We start from the raw sequence: 13,528 nt of genomic DNA, 5'->3' as shown, positions 1-13,528 counted from the left end.
TGATTTGTCAATTTGAATTGAATCCTAAAATGACTCATTCATCATGAGGTTGAGTTGTGAATAGCATCTTAGTTGCAGAGTCGGGTCCATCTTGAAATGGAATTGAAGCCGCAATTCAGAATTTGAATCGGAATATGGCTTCTCGTTGCCAAATTGTAGTCAACTCTGGTCTTTTTCTCGGTTTAAAGACCTTGGTTTGAAAATTCGACTGGAAAATAATTCTTTGACTTCACCAAGTGGTTGATAGGCACTCAAGCTGAATGAGATCGAACTCGAAAGGTCTTCATTGACAGATAGCTTTTCTCGACTTAAGTTATGCTGCAAATGATGTGCCTTTGAGCTAAGTGAAACTGAACTCGAAGGTTTGGTGTTTCAAGAGAAACATTTTCAAAGGTTTTTTTTTGTGTTTCAAGAGAAACTGTCTAGAGTAAGACGAAATTTGTTTAATGGAAAACAGATTCAAATATTTTGTTTCAAGAAAAACTGTCTCAAGAGAGACAAAATTTTGTTCCAAAAGAAACTATCTCAAAGGAGACGCAATTTGTTTCAAGGAAAATAAATTCAGAGATTTGTTTCAAGAGAAACTGTCTCAAGAGAGACAAAATTTGTTTTACGAGAAAATGTCTCAAGAGAGACAAAATTTAGTTCTAAAAGAAACTGTCTCAAGAGAGACAAAACTTTGTTTCAAGGAAAACAAATTCAAATTTTTTGTTTTAAGGGAAACCGTCTCAAGAGAGACAAAATTTGTTTTAAGAGAAAATGTCTCAAGAGAGGCAAAATTTGTTTTAAGAGAAATTGTCTCAAGAGAGACAAAACTTTGTTTCAAGGAAAACAAATTCAAAGTTTTTGTTTCAAGGGAAACCGTCTCAAGAGAGACAAAAAAATTTTTAAGAGAAAATGTCTCAAGAGAGACAAAATTTGTTTTAAGAGAAACTGTCTCAAGAGAGACAAAACTTTGTTTTGAGTAAATTAGTCTTGAGTGAGGCGACCCTTTGTTTCGAGAGAAACAATCTCAAAGGTGGTCGATAATCTGCTTGTTCATGCATTGTAAAGAAATCATTTCAGAAGTTTTAATCATTGACTTAAGGAAGTCAAATCTGCGAATGCCATGTTTGTTGTGACACTATATCACTTCATCGGGCACGATATCCTTCTTCGTGAATTTGAAATCGTGGATTCTCATTCGCTGTGAAATTGAGCTTTTAATTAGATGTTCTTCGTTGTGAAGTTCAGATCCACACTTGTAAATTGCACTTCTTTTGAGTTTAATATCTTTCGCTGAGAAGTTGAAATTGACTCTAGCATGAATATACAAAATTTTGCACATATGTGATGCTCTTATATATGCCTAAAATGTACATACGCCTAAAATGTATATACGAAACATGTTATTTTAGGGTTTAGAGAGAAATATCAATCTCTAGTTGTCAGTCTCGATAACTCTTGATGCTGGAATCTTGAATTTCTGATTCTTGATCTTTGAATTCTTCAACATGCTTAAATATGATATACATAATGTTGATCTGTGAAGGGAATAATCGTGTGAGCAGTCTTCATTCTATCCTGACTCAGTTTGTCTTCATTTCCACCAGGGTGTACTCTTGCAGACCTCAGCCTAAGATAATTTGTTTTCCTTCCCCTACCAAATTTTACCCCAAAAATGGCTTCCTTTGCCTCAGCTTCAATTTTGAGCTTCAGAGAGATATTTGTTGAATTCCAAGATATGCTTCCAGAGAACTCATCTTGTTTGAAAATACTTTTTTCTTTGAATTTTCAAAATTTTGAAAAATATCAAAAGGAGTTTTGAAAAATATTGCCTCATTCTAGGTTTCACAATTGAAGCAAATCATAAAACAGGAATTCATTGGATATCAAAAGAATCAAATGCTCTTTTAATCTTTGATAGCTGCAAACCTTTGACAAATATCAAGATTGAAAAGTTGGTTTAGAGGTAGGTTATTAAGGTTTGTTTAATCGATTCGGTCATCGTGAAGATCATGGCATACCCTTCTTTATTGATTTGGCATTTTGATCGGAGGCGAACAAAATGACACAACTAGCATAATCAATGGCTATGCCTTTCAGAACACTTCTGTTTCAGTTCTCTGAAATCTTCCATTTGTTCAAGTTTTGTAAGTTCCTCTAACAAAGATAGTGCAGAAATATCGATCTAAAAATAAAATTTTTGAGTGCTCGTGTGAATTTGACTATAACAGGTGTTCCTTAACTCCCTTAGTCCATTTTTACCGAAACTCCTTATTTAATTTGCCATTGTCTGGCTAGCTGGATCCATAAAGCCGGGGTGTTTTAACCAATTGCTTTAGAGGGACAACTCAATATTATTGTATAGATATTATAATCACCTTTATCAGGCTAGCTGAATATTATCCATAAAGTCGGGGCATTTAACCAATTGCTCTAGAGAGACAACTCAAGCTTTATTGTACATTATAATCACCTTTATTAGGCTAGTTGAATCTTATCCATAAAGCCATGGTGTTTAACTAATTGCTTTAGAGGGACATCTCAAGCTTTATTGTATATATAATCACCTTTATCAGGCTAGCTGAATCTTATCTATAAAGCCGGGGCGTTTAACCAATTACTTTAGAGGGACATCTCAAGCTTTATTGTATATATATAATATTATAATCTGAGTATACGGGTCCAATTTCTTAAGTTTGTTAAGAAGAATCTGTTATAGTCTAGGTGTTTTTGAAAGTCAAGGAACCTCATCTTTAGAGTTCAATTCCCAAGCAACTGACCTAAACTAGATTCACCTACTTGATCATTTCATCTAAAAAGATCATGATCATCATTGAACGTCTTAAACAAAAGTATAAACCAATTATTTTTGCAATCTCATGTGCTAGTTGCCCCATTCTGTTCACTCCTAACATATACCTGAATACCAAATCTTTGATGGACTCTTCATGAGAAGAGAAAACTAGTTCGATCCCTGAAAGAGAAGAACATATAGTCTGATGTATCTTTTAAATTAGGACCAAGGGGTCTTTCTTTTGAAAGGTTCAATCTTGTCATTTGTCAAAGATTTACAACCTCAATTATTAAAATGCTTTTAATTCATGTGATATTCAAGGAATTTCAAGTTGTAAATTTGGTTCAACATTCAACATAAATTCATTTAAATATCCGAAAAGAGTTTAAAAATAAGTTCCAAATACGAGAAAATTCAAAAAAACAATTTCAAACAGGATGCCACAAAATGGAATAAGGCCTCATTTGGGTGCCCCACTAGTTTGATTAGGGCTTTCATCTGCGTTGGCTCCCCACTCCTCACTGACCGGGGCTCTTTTTGATGTACCCTCAGACACATTAATTTCTGCCTCCTCTGGGTCATTTTCCAGGGAAAATCACACTTCTTCGTGATTTATCAGTATTTCATTTCCTGGTTGCTGGAAATTGGGCCCAAATTTAGATCCAAAACGATTTTCCTAAGTGGTAATAGTTTTGGATGGATCCCGACCATATATCGTAATTGTGATTGGCGTAATTTCTACCTAGAATCCCTCTTGCTTTCAGGAAATCTGATATAGGTGTTGAAGCTACGTCTGTTCCACTGATTCTTAAACCCACGGGCCAATCTCGGACTAGATTCATGGAAGCTCTTTTACTTGGATTTCTTTTTCGATCCTTTTGCACCTTAGGTTTTTCGTATGAATCCTCTGTTGAAGCAATTTGAGGTGTCTTCCTGGCTACAACTGCCCCATCCATTCTCAAACCCACAGGCCAGTCTTGGATTACACTCACGGAAGCCCTCATGTTCGGATGTTCTTCGCATATATTCTCTGTTGAATTGACAACTTTCGAGTCTTCTACCTTGCACTTCTGGATTGCTTGTTCTAAAGGATCCTCAAAGTTTCCAAGAACCTTAGCTGAACAAGCTGGGGTTCCATCTTGGTTTACCCAAAGAATCTCTTTGTAGGTTTATTTTTCATTCGGGGGCCACTGTGGCTGGATATATCCCGGTGTAATCAATCCGGCTGAGAGCATTTTTTAACGTAAATTTTCAAGTGAAAAGTGGATGGGAGGGAACTAAAAACCCTGCACTTTGTTTTTCTTCTCATTTTGTCCCCATGACGAGAGACTATTGGGTGATGAATTTATAGATAGAACTTGAGTGTACTGTCTTGATGATTGGAAGGGGGTAGAACCTCTAATTATGATAGGTTGATCCTTCTTGGCTTTCTTGGTCAACATTTCTGTCATATTCTCTGACCCTCTTCTTTGAGTGAAATTTATCTCTCACAAGAGAAAACTCTTTTTCCATGGTTGGCCTAGTGGAACCTTCTATAACCATATTTGGTTTTTGGTGCGGACCTGAAATATCTGGCTCTTTAATAGGTCCTGTGGTTATTATCGTTTCAGCTTCATTACCAGCATTCATAGGATCCACTAGTGACTTCTCTCCATGGATCACAACATTTATCATATCCATTAACTTGGTCATCTGCTCTCTGGATTCATCCTGAAATCTTCTTGTTTGATCAATCATCTCTCGTTGGGTTTTCATGAGTTGCTCTTGAATTTTCTCGATCTTACTAACACGCGCTAGTATCTCATTCATCGTTGTGGATCTTCAAACACGCTTCAGGTAATCTTCAATTTGTGTTCAAAGCTTGTTTATTCCCTTTATGAGACATCTCGTGTTAGAAATGAAAAAACAATAAAGAAAATAAAAATAATGCATAATATGCAAGAATACATGATGAATGAAATGTTCGAGTCATTGATCCAAAAAAATGTGCCTATTATTATAAATAATCTTTATTGGGGACAAAAGTGTTTTATCTTTTAAGAGAAAAAAATATCATGACAGCTTCTGACAGTTGACTAGTCTTCTGCCTTCGTCAGTCACTGGTTGAATAACCTGTCGAACCGCTCCGGCTTCTCTGGATGAACCGTCCAAATGTTGAGTTACTTTTTGTACTGGCCTAAGAAGTCTCGAATGAATGCATCTATGACATTTATCTTTTGTTGAACCTGTTCCCAACGAATACGTCATTGGAGCCCTCAATTGATAGGAACTAGGTGAAGTTCGTTTGTTTGTTTCTTGAATTTGTCAGCAATGGTCTCCAATTTCAACTATCGTTTTTCCATTGTTGTCTTTGAAGGGACTCACAAGATCAGTAACCTTCATCTTGCCCCTACAACCTATGTCAGTCAGTCTTCAAAGATAGACTTTCATTGTGCTTGATGTAGACCCGGTTCATTCTGAGTCCTTTATAATGCAACAGAGTGATATACTCTTCAATTGTGGGCACCACATCTTCTGGATTGAATATGACACATAGTCGCCTTGTAGATTGTCCTCTGCATTTTCATCTCCTGTATTACAACCCCTTTGTCCATTAATGCAAATTATTTATGTCTCACAAACACGTTTTTGGTGGATTAATGGCCTCTTGTTATTATGCAAATGCTTTGAAAACAAACACAAAGGCAAAAAGTTAGTAAATAAATAAACACAAAAAAATGACAAAAGAAAGAAAGAAGAGTAGAAGGGAAAAAACAACATGGTTAGGGTAAAAATGTCCTAGGGTTTGAAATGGGGTTTCGGGGTAGGTTATATTTCTCCATAGTCTCCCGGTTCAGGTTCTAAAAAATGGTACCCGAGTTCTCTTTGCCGGTGCCCCCTTGGGGCTTGCCAGACCCTTAGTCTTAAGCCTATTATAAGCTTGTGTAGACTAAGTTAAACTCGAGAGGACACATTCCCTTATGCCCATACAGAGAATAAATTCACACGAAGGCATAACGTATATGAATCTCGAAGGTTACTTGCTAGGCCCATACGGTGAATAAATTCACACGGAGGCGTCGCTTTTACCCCCACTTAAAAACAGGTTCGGAGCTCGGGTTTAGAGCCTTAAGTGAAAAACGAGTTTGGAATGCTGAAATCATTAGAAAACGGTTAGTACAACTATTTACTCGAAAATATAATCAAAAGTAAGTAATAAGGATCGAAATGTTACCTTAAAAGTTAAACTTATCCTTTTCGTTAAAAAGACAACTGAAAATTACCTTAGCCTGACTCATTTACCTGTGTCCCCAGCGGAGTCGCCAAGCTATCGAAACCGCCTTTCGGTTGGGCCCAGAATTGGGCTTCGACTTAAGAAAATGGATTGGAGTCGCCACCAATCATTTATTTTAAAAAATGGGTTGATCGGATACCTTATTTCTTACATGATCTGCGTCTCACCAGAAACGTGTCGGGTTCGGGAGTCGGTTACGGTCAATGAAGGATTAGCACCCTTGAACCGCCCTTTCGGTACTACATAATTTCCAGTTGTCTTAATTAAGAAAGTTGTAAACTTAAATTAAAATGTAAAATAACGATCCAAAACTTACCTCTATCCGATTGAAATAACCTTAAAGGAAAATGAATGTTAAGGGGAAAAAAATGAAAGTGAATAAAAAATAAAGACAATAAGAAATAAATAAAATAAAACAAACGGAAAAAAATAAAAAATAAAAAAAATATAAAGTGAAAAATGTATGTAAATAAATAAATACATAACAACTAGACAAGAAAAAAAAGATAAATAAAAGAAATGAAATAAACAAAAGAATATGTATAAAGATAATAATAATAAAGAGAAAACTCAAAATATATATATATATATATATGCATTAATAATAATAAATAATAAATAACTAAAAATATACATATATAAAATAAAAAATATATACTAAAAAGGTAATAATAGATAATAAAAAAAGAAAGGAAAAATAAAAGATATAATTAAATATATATAATAAGGACTAAATCGAATAAAAGCAAAATTGGATGGCTAAATTAAGGATAATTCGGAGAAAAACTTAAAATTCAAGGTCAAAACTCACGGATTGAAATGACGAGGGACCAAAAATGGGATTACTCCCTTTTAATTCTAAAACACGCGGGTCTAGGGGATCCGTCGGGTCAAGGCGCAGGTCATAATCGGGTCAGCGGGTCGACTATTTAAGCTAAAAAAAATTAAAACTCTCATTCTCTTCTTCTTCTCACGAAAGCCCTCCCCCCATCTCTCTTTTTTTCTCTCCATTGTTCTTGAGAGATGAAGAACATTGCCTGGGTTCTTGATGAACCCAGTATCCGGCCACCATACGCCGCCTCGTCGCTGCCGTGGATCAGCGTCAGCCGCTGGTCATCGGCAGCAAAATCAAAATTTTCCTTCACCATTCAAAACCTCTTTACACACTTACTCCGAAAATCACCTTCGTTTTCAAAAAAAATAGCCTCGGGGGAGAGTAAATTGGAGTTTGAAACTCTCAAAAAACTTCCCCCTTTAGTTCATCGGCTCCCTTTATTTTTCTAAAAACCCTTTCGAGTTCTTGCAAAAACAAGCACAAAACGAATACTCCCACAACGCATGCTAGTGAAAATCAAACTGAAGGTAAGAAAAATATTACATGTTTTATTTCTTTTCGAAAATAGCTTCGAATGCCTTTACAACGTTTTGAGTTTTTGTGTGAATCTCCTATGTAAATCGTGTGTGTGCTCTCGTGATTTCCAGTGTGTCCCAAAATAGTGGGGATTACACTTATTTATAGTTCATAAAAAATCTATTTTTAGACTCCTAATCTAACTAGAAATCTAATGCGCGTTTGTTGTTTGTTGAGCGAAATGGCCGGCGTGGCATTAGTGGTTGCTGAGAAAACCGACGCTGTTGAGATGAGTGCGACTGTGGGGGATCTCTCGTTGAACATGCAGCGCTGTGGATGAGGAAGCTGCTAGGGTTTGTGGAAACCCTATGTGACTCGGGTTGGGTCACTTGTTTGTTGGGCCTCTGGTTACCCACTGTTGAGTTATCTTTGTAATGGTTCTGGGCCTGTAAATAAAAAATGTTTGTTAATAATAATAATAATACATATAATATATACATAAAATAATATATATATATATATGCTTTCTTTTAATTGGTCAAAAAAGTGTGTCTACAGCACCCATATCCAATGAGCACATGAGTCCCAAGTACAGCCCCTAAAGTTCGCTCTCGAATACGGAGTACTTACCAAGGAATTTCGCAAACCACACATGCCAACTGCCAGCATTGTCTCGAATCACACCACCACACGCGACCAGGCCAGAGTCTTTTTGCCAGGCCCTATCAGCATTGATCTTGAGACATCCCGGAGGGAGAGGTTGCCACCTATTGAGCTCTGTCCTCAAGCCACACATAGCAGAGGTCTGAGTCATCCCCCCTAACCATTGCCCTTTGCATGACTTCAAGTCATTGTGTACTACGCTTCAGCACCGGTTGTTCATCATCTACCGGGATGTCAAAGGCAATCGCATTCCGATGTAACCAAATATTCCAAATAATTGCACCAAACGGTAAATCCCAATGTTCAACCTGGTCCACTATGTCGCGAGGATTATCCAGATTAAGCACGATCCAATTCCGGATGTTCATGCTAAAAAAAATTGACAATCGATCTGGTTTCACCAGTGCATTCCAAATGGCATTTAACGATGGACACTGACGCAACAGATGATTAAGATATTCCATGGGTGCAACACATAACGGACATGAGCTATCAATAATGAAGTTCCTTCGTTTCAGCTCAACATTAACCAACACTCTCCCCCTGCCAACAAGCCATAAAAAGAATTTAATCTTTGGAGGCCCTCGAAATTTAGCTATCATCTTCCATGCGACATCCGTATCAGTATCCTGTTGAGAAACACGAGCCTCGTATGTTGATTTAACTGTAAAACGTTGGTCCTCTCGTGGTTTCCAGCCCAACGAGTCCACAATAAAATGCTGTTTAGGACCTATTTTCGCTGCTAGACTCAACAGCACAGGTTGGGGCAGCAATGGTTCGATTAAAGGCCAACGCCAGTTCCCATGTTCATCAGTCATCTGGGCAACCATAGCTCTCTGCATTCCGATTGTGCCTGCTGCCGTAACGTGGTTTATCAAAGGTCCATAATCATCCAACCAGTCATCAAACCAGAAATCAATGTTATTGCCATTTTCGACACATCACGTTACATTTTGTCTGACATCGACCAATCGCAGGCCAAACCCTTCCATAATGCGGAGCATCTGGATCGAGCTATCTCACAAGGGATATTTTCCCCACACTTGTATTTGGCCCTGAGAAACTGAACCCAAAGACAGTCCTTTGCCAAAAATTGGAATGCTATCTTCATTAGAAACACATCGTTCTGATGTTTCAATTTCCTAAAACCAAGCCCTCCTGCTTTTGTTGGTTTTTACACGCAATCCCAGTTAACGAGATGTTCCGCCATTATCTCCATTATTACCCCAAATAAAGCGTCTAATGAGAAATTCAATCGTCTTACAAATTCTCTACGGAATTACCATTGATTGCATCGTGTATGTTGGTAGAGCAACCAAAACAGATTTTGTGAGCGTTATTCTACCAACAAAGGTAAGCGTCCGTATTTTCCACCCATTTAATCTATCCCGGACCATTTGAATTAGATCTGATAAACAGCCACATTGACCTTACCATGAAGCAAGGGGACACCAAGGTATTTTCTCATGTTCGTCACCACTTTAAAACCCAAATCTGAACTAATCTGATTGCGAAGAGTCTGACAGACGTTCTTTGAAAGAAGAAAAAAACATTACGGTTTTGGCTACACTAACCTTTTGTCCCGAAGCCTCACAAAATTTTACGAGCACAGAGTGAATGACTTGCCCTTGTTCCCTAGATACTTCTGCAAAGAGTACCATGTCATCCACAAATAATAAGTGAGAGATTCCTGGACCAGTCGAAGAGGTTTAAAACGGACGCCTCACACCTGATGAAACCTCCGCTTGATTCGATTGAGTCAATCTCTACACAAAGCACAAAGAGATACGGTGAGAGTGGATCTCCCTGTCGAATCCCCTTCGAAGGTATAAATTCTTCAGATATCTCACCATTCTATAGAATACTCATACTAACTGTAGAAATACACCTTATAATTAATTTGATCAACGTCTCTAGAATACTCAGATCAAACAAAGTATCCTCAATAAAGTTTTACTCTAATTGGTCATAAGCCTTTTCAAGATCAATTTTAATCATCATTCAGCCTTTCCGTCCCGTCTTACCCTTCATCGAATGGATGACCTCCTACGATGTGATTATATTATCCAATATGGACCGGTCAGGAACAAAGCTAGTCCGGTTCTCCGAGATCCATTTGGATAATTACTTTGTACACAACATTGCATAGGCTAATTAGTCTGAACTCTGAACTGGTTAATCAATTCTGGCACCGTCAACTTAGGAATGAGAACTAGCAATGTTTGGTTGAGTTCCGGATGCCATGTATCACACTAAAAAATCTCTCTGATAAACCTGCAAGTAGTCGCACCGACGACTGACCACTTTTTTTTTATAAAAGGATGCATGGACACCATCTTTTCCAGGTGCTTTTAATGGTGCCATGTCAAAGATGGAAAGCGCTTTATAGGATACGGAAGAGCAGTTCGGCCTTCACTTTGAAAAAAGACTGAAAAAAATGCACGGCCAAGGCCTGGAGCTCTTCGGTGTCCGTACACCAATCCCCATTCTCTCATCAAAAAGCTGTGATCTTGTTACGATTCCATTTAGCCTGAACAAAAGCATGAAAATATCTCGTGTTCCTATCCCCATTGAGCACCTAGTCAGAAAACGTCTTTTGTCTCCGTAAGTTTTCTTCTTGATCTAACACCACCTCTAATTTAGCTCGGAGTTCTATTTCAAGGTCACAAAGAAAATCCGAAAGGTAGTCACCCAAAGCACGCTCAATTCCCCTGATACGGGCTATTAAGGATCGTTTTCTTTGTCCGATATATCCAAAGACCTCTTTATTCCAAGCCTGAACTTCCGATGTGAATTTCTGCAAACTTAGGATAAGACTGCGACCTTCATGCCACTAGGACTGAACGAAATCCCAGAAGTTAGGGTGATCATTCCAAGCCGTAATATACCGAAAAGGCCAGTTACGAAACTGAATGGTATCCACAGAAGTTCGATAAAGGATTGGTCTATGATCCAACCCAATTCGATCAAGATGCATCACACTAGAACTAGGAAACATGGTACAAAAAGTATCGTTAGCGAGAAACCGATCCAAACGCTGATGTAGATTACCCCTGGACCACGTAAATGGCGGACTATTAAAGCTCAAATCCACCAAGCCAGCTGTGAAAAGAAAATCTTGAAGAGTTTTACTACCTTGGATGGATCGGTTACTACCACCCTTAGGCCCATGAGTATGGAGAATAGAATTAAGATCTCCACCAAGAAGCCACGATTGATCACACCCAGGGTCAAGAGATATCAACGATGGCCACAAATGTTCCCGAATGATGCTATGCGGTCTAGCATAAATAGCCATGAGAATTGTCCACCCCTGTGTATCCGAAATCCGAACATGACTGGATAAATTGGTTCGACAAATTTAGAATCTCCACTTCCACTGCATCATCCCAAAGCAACCAAATGCCACCACTGAAGCCATGTGCCTCAATGAGAAAAGGGTGTGAATACTTTAGTTTGACAATAATTCTATCTGCTTTTCTACCATGGATGTGAGGTTCAAACAACGTTACAATCTATGGTTTAAAATCCTAAAAAAAGTCTGAAAAAACTGTCAAAACGTAGTGCTTGCCGCACCCTGACAATTCCAAAGCATGCAATTCATAATTAACAAAATACAGAAGAATCACCAATGAAGAAGGCTTACGTGGAAGCCTCCACCTCCTCGGCATCCATATTCTCAACGTCTTCCATTGATTCATTATCACTAATGAGTTCTGCTTCTAGTAACCGAGCATCTATATGCTCCTGCATATATAGTCAGATTGGTCGCTTTGCCATCAACATCGATCTAATGGGACAAAGCCATCACCCATTCACTGGCCTTTGTCCGATTCATATTTGCAATCCCCCATCGTCGTATATTTTCCTTGAATGTTTTAACCACCCCACCATTCAGTGGGTTTATTTTGAAGCCAATCTCCTTTTTCCCACGCTGACTTGGCTCTTGAATGGATAGAGCCTTGTAAGTTTCAAGTAATTGAGTAGTAGTGTGTATAACAATTTTAACTGCATGTCCTTTCACCGAGGGTAACACATGAATGCCATCAAGATTCGCTCCACGTGTGGTACCCGCTTGTGATCCTATTTTATTTCCAGCATCAACACTTGAGTTTTGTCTCTTTCTACCTTTCGTATGCTTAGAGCCTACTTCAACCCGCTTCCCCATCGAACTTTTTCCACCTTGTTGTACACTATTGGCACTAATCACCTGTTCCGGTCACCGAGACGTCGGGTCATCTTCATTTTCCAGATTTGCCAGTGCTCCAGTGCTGCTGGAGCTAAAAGAATTGGGAGTGGTGGGAAGGGAAGCAACAATGGCTTTTACTTGGGGTGCTCTGGATTTGTCTCTGGCGCATTGATTATTAGTACTGACACTCAAATTCCGCCATTTATCCTGAAAACAATAGAAAAAAAATGAGAAAATCGTATAGTTCAACCACAATAGAGCAAGAAGAAATATATTCACCTAAACCAAGCATCATTCATATGGATATAGAAAACTAGAATTAGATAAACATTCAATCTTTAGTTTTGAGTTTTAACAGCCATCAAAATATAGGTTTCTTAATGACCATGACCCTCTCCACGGGACTCCAAGGAAGGACCAGTAATGGGTACTGTGTGTTCCTTAGTTGCCTCTGTCACAATCTTTTCCGCACTTATCGGCTGTATACCCATAGATGTCGCACGAAAAACAAATGTTGGTTATACCCTCATACTAACTTTTGTAGAAAACCATCGATTCCAATGCATAACTTTAATGGTTTGTTCAAGTACTATTACAGCTAACCTGACGAATTTTCCTCGACCTCCTTCTTGAGTGTTATAATCCACTCGCACCACTCTTCCCACCACGCCTGCAATTCTATGGAACAAAGCCTTCGAAAATAGCGATAAGGTAAACCCGACAGACTTACCCATACTAGAACTTATGAAGGGTACTTCTCAGAAGTTGAGAACGACCTACTCCATGGTTGTAACGTTAAATAGCTCCCGTAAATAATCCAGGGTCCCTCTGTTAGTACTGTAAAATTTCACCAGATAATAATTGTTATCTAAGTCTACTAGTTGAATTTCTCCCAAGGGTTTCCATAATGCCATCAATCGATTCTCCAAAGCCTTGTATCTAATTGTTCTATTCAACAATCAAATGATAAGGACGTGTTGTATGTATTGATCTATCCTATCATGCACTCACTCTGAGAACCGGATCGTTGTAATAGGTCCTGCAGCATCTATATCATCAAGGACTTCTATATCATCTGTATCGTAAAACGTATGCGACTATCTAGTGTTGTCCGAGTTGCCAGCGACTATCTAGTGTTGTCCGTGTTGCCAGCGACCATGAGTACATACTACATAGGATGGTTTAACAGCCTACTCCCCCCCTTGCTTCTCCACAACCTGTTCAACGTTCTTCGGAAACTCCTTTTTAGCTGACGAGTTCTCACCCGTATCC

This window comes from Hibiscus syriacus, unplaced genomic scaffold, assembly GCF_006381635.1.
Source record: "Hibiscus syriacus cultivar Baekdansim isolate YM2019G1 unplaced genomic scaffold, ASM638163v2 tig00110174_pilon, whole genome shotgun sequence".
Lineage (NCBI taxonomy): Eukaryota > Viridiplantae > Streptophyta > Magnoliopsida > Malvales > Malvaceae > Hibiscus > Hibiscus syriacus.
Note: the sequence above shows the minus strand (reverse complement) of the source record.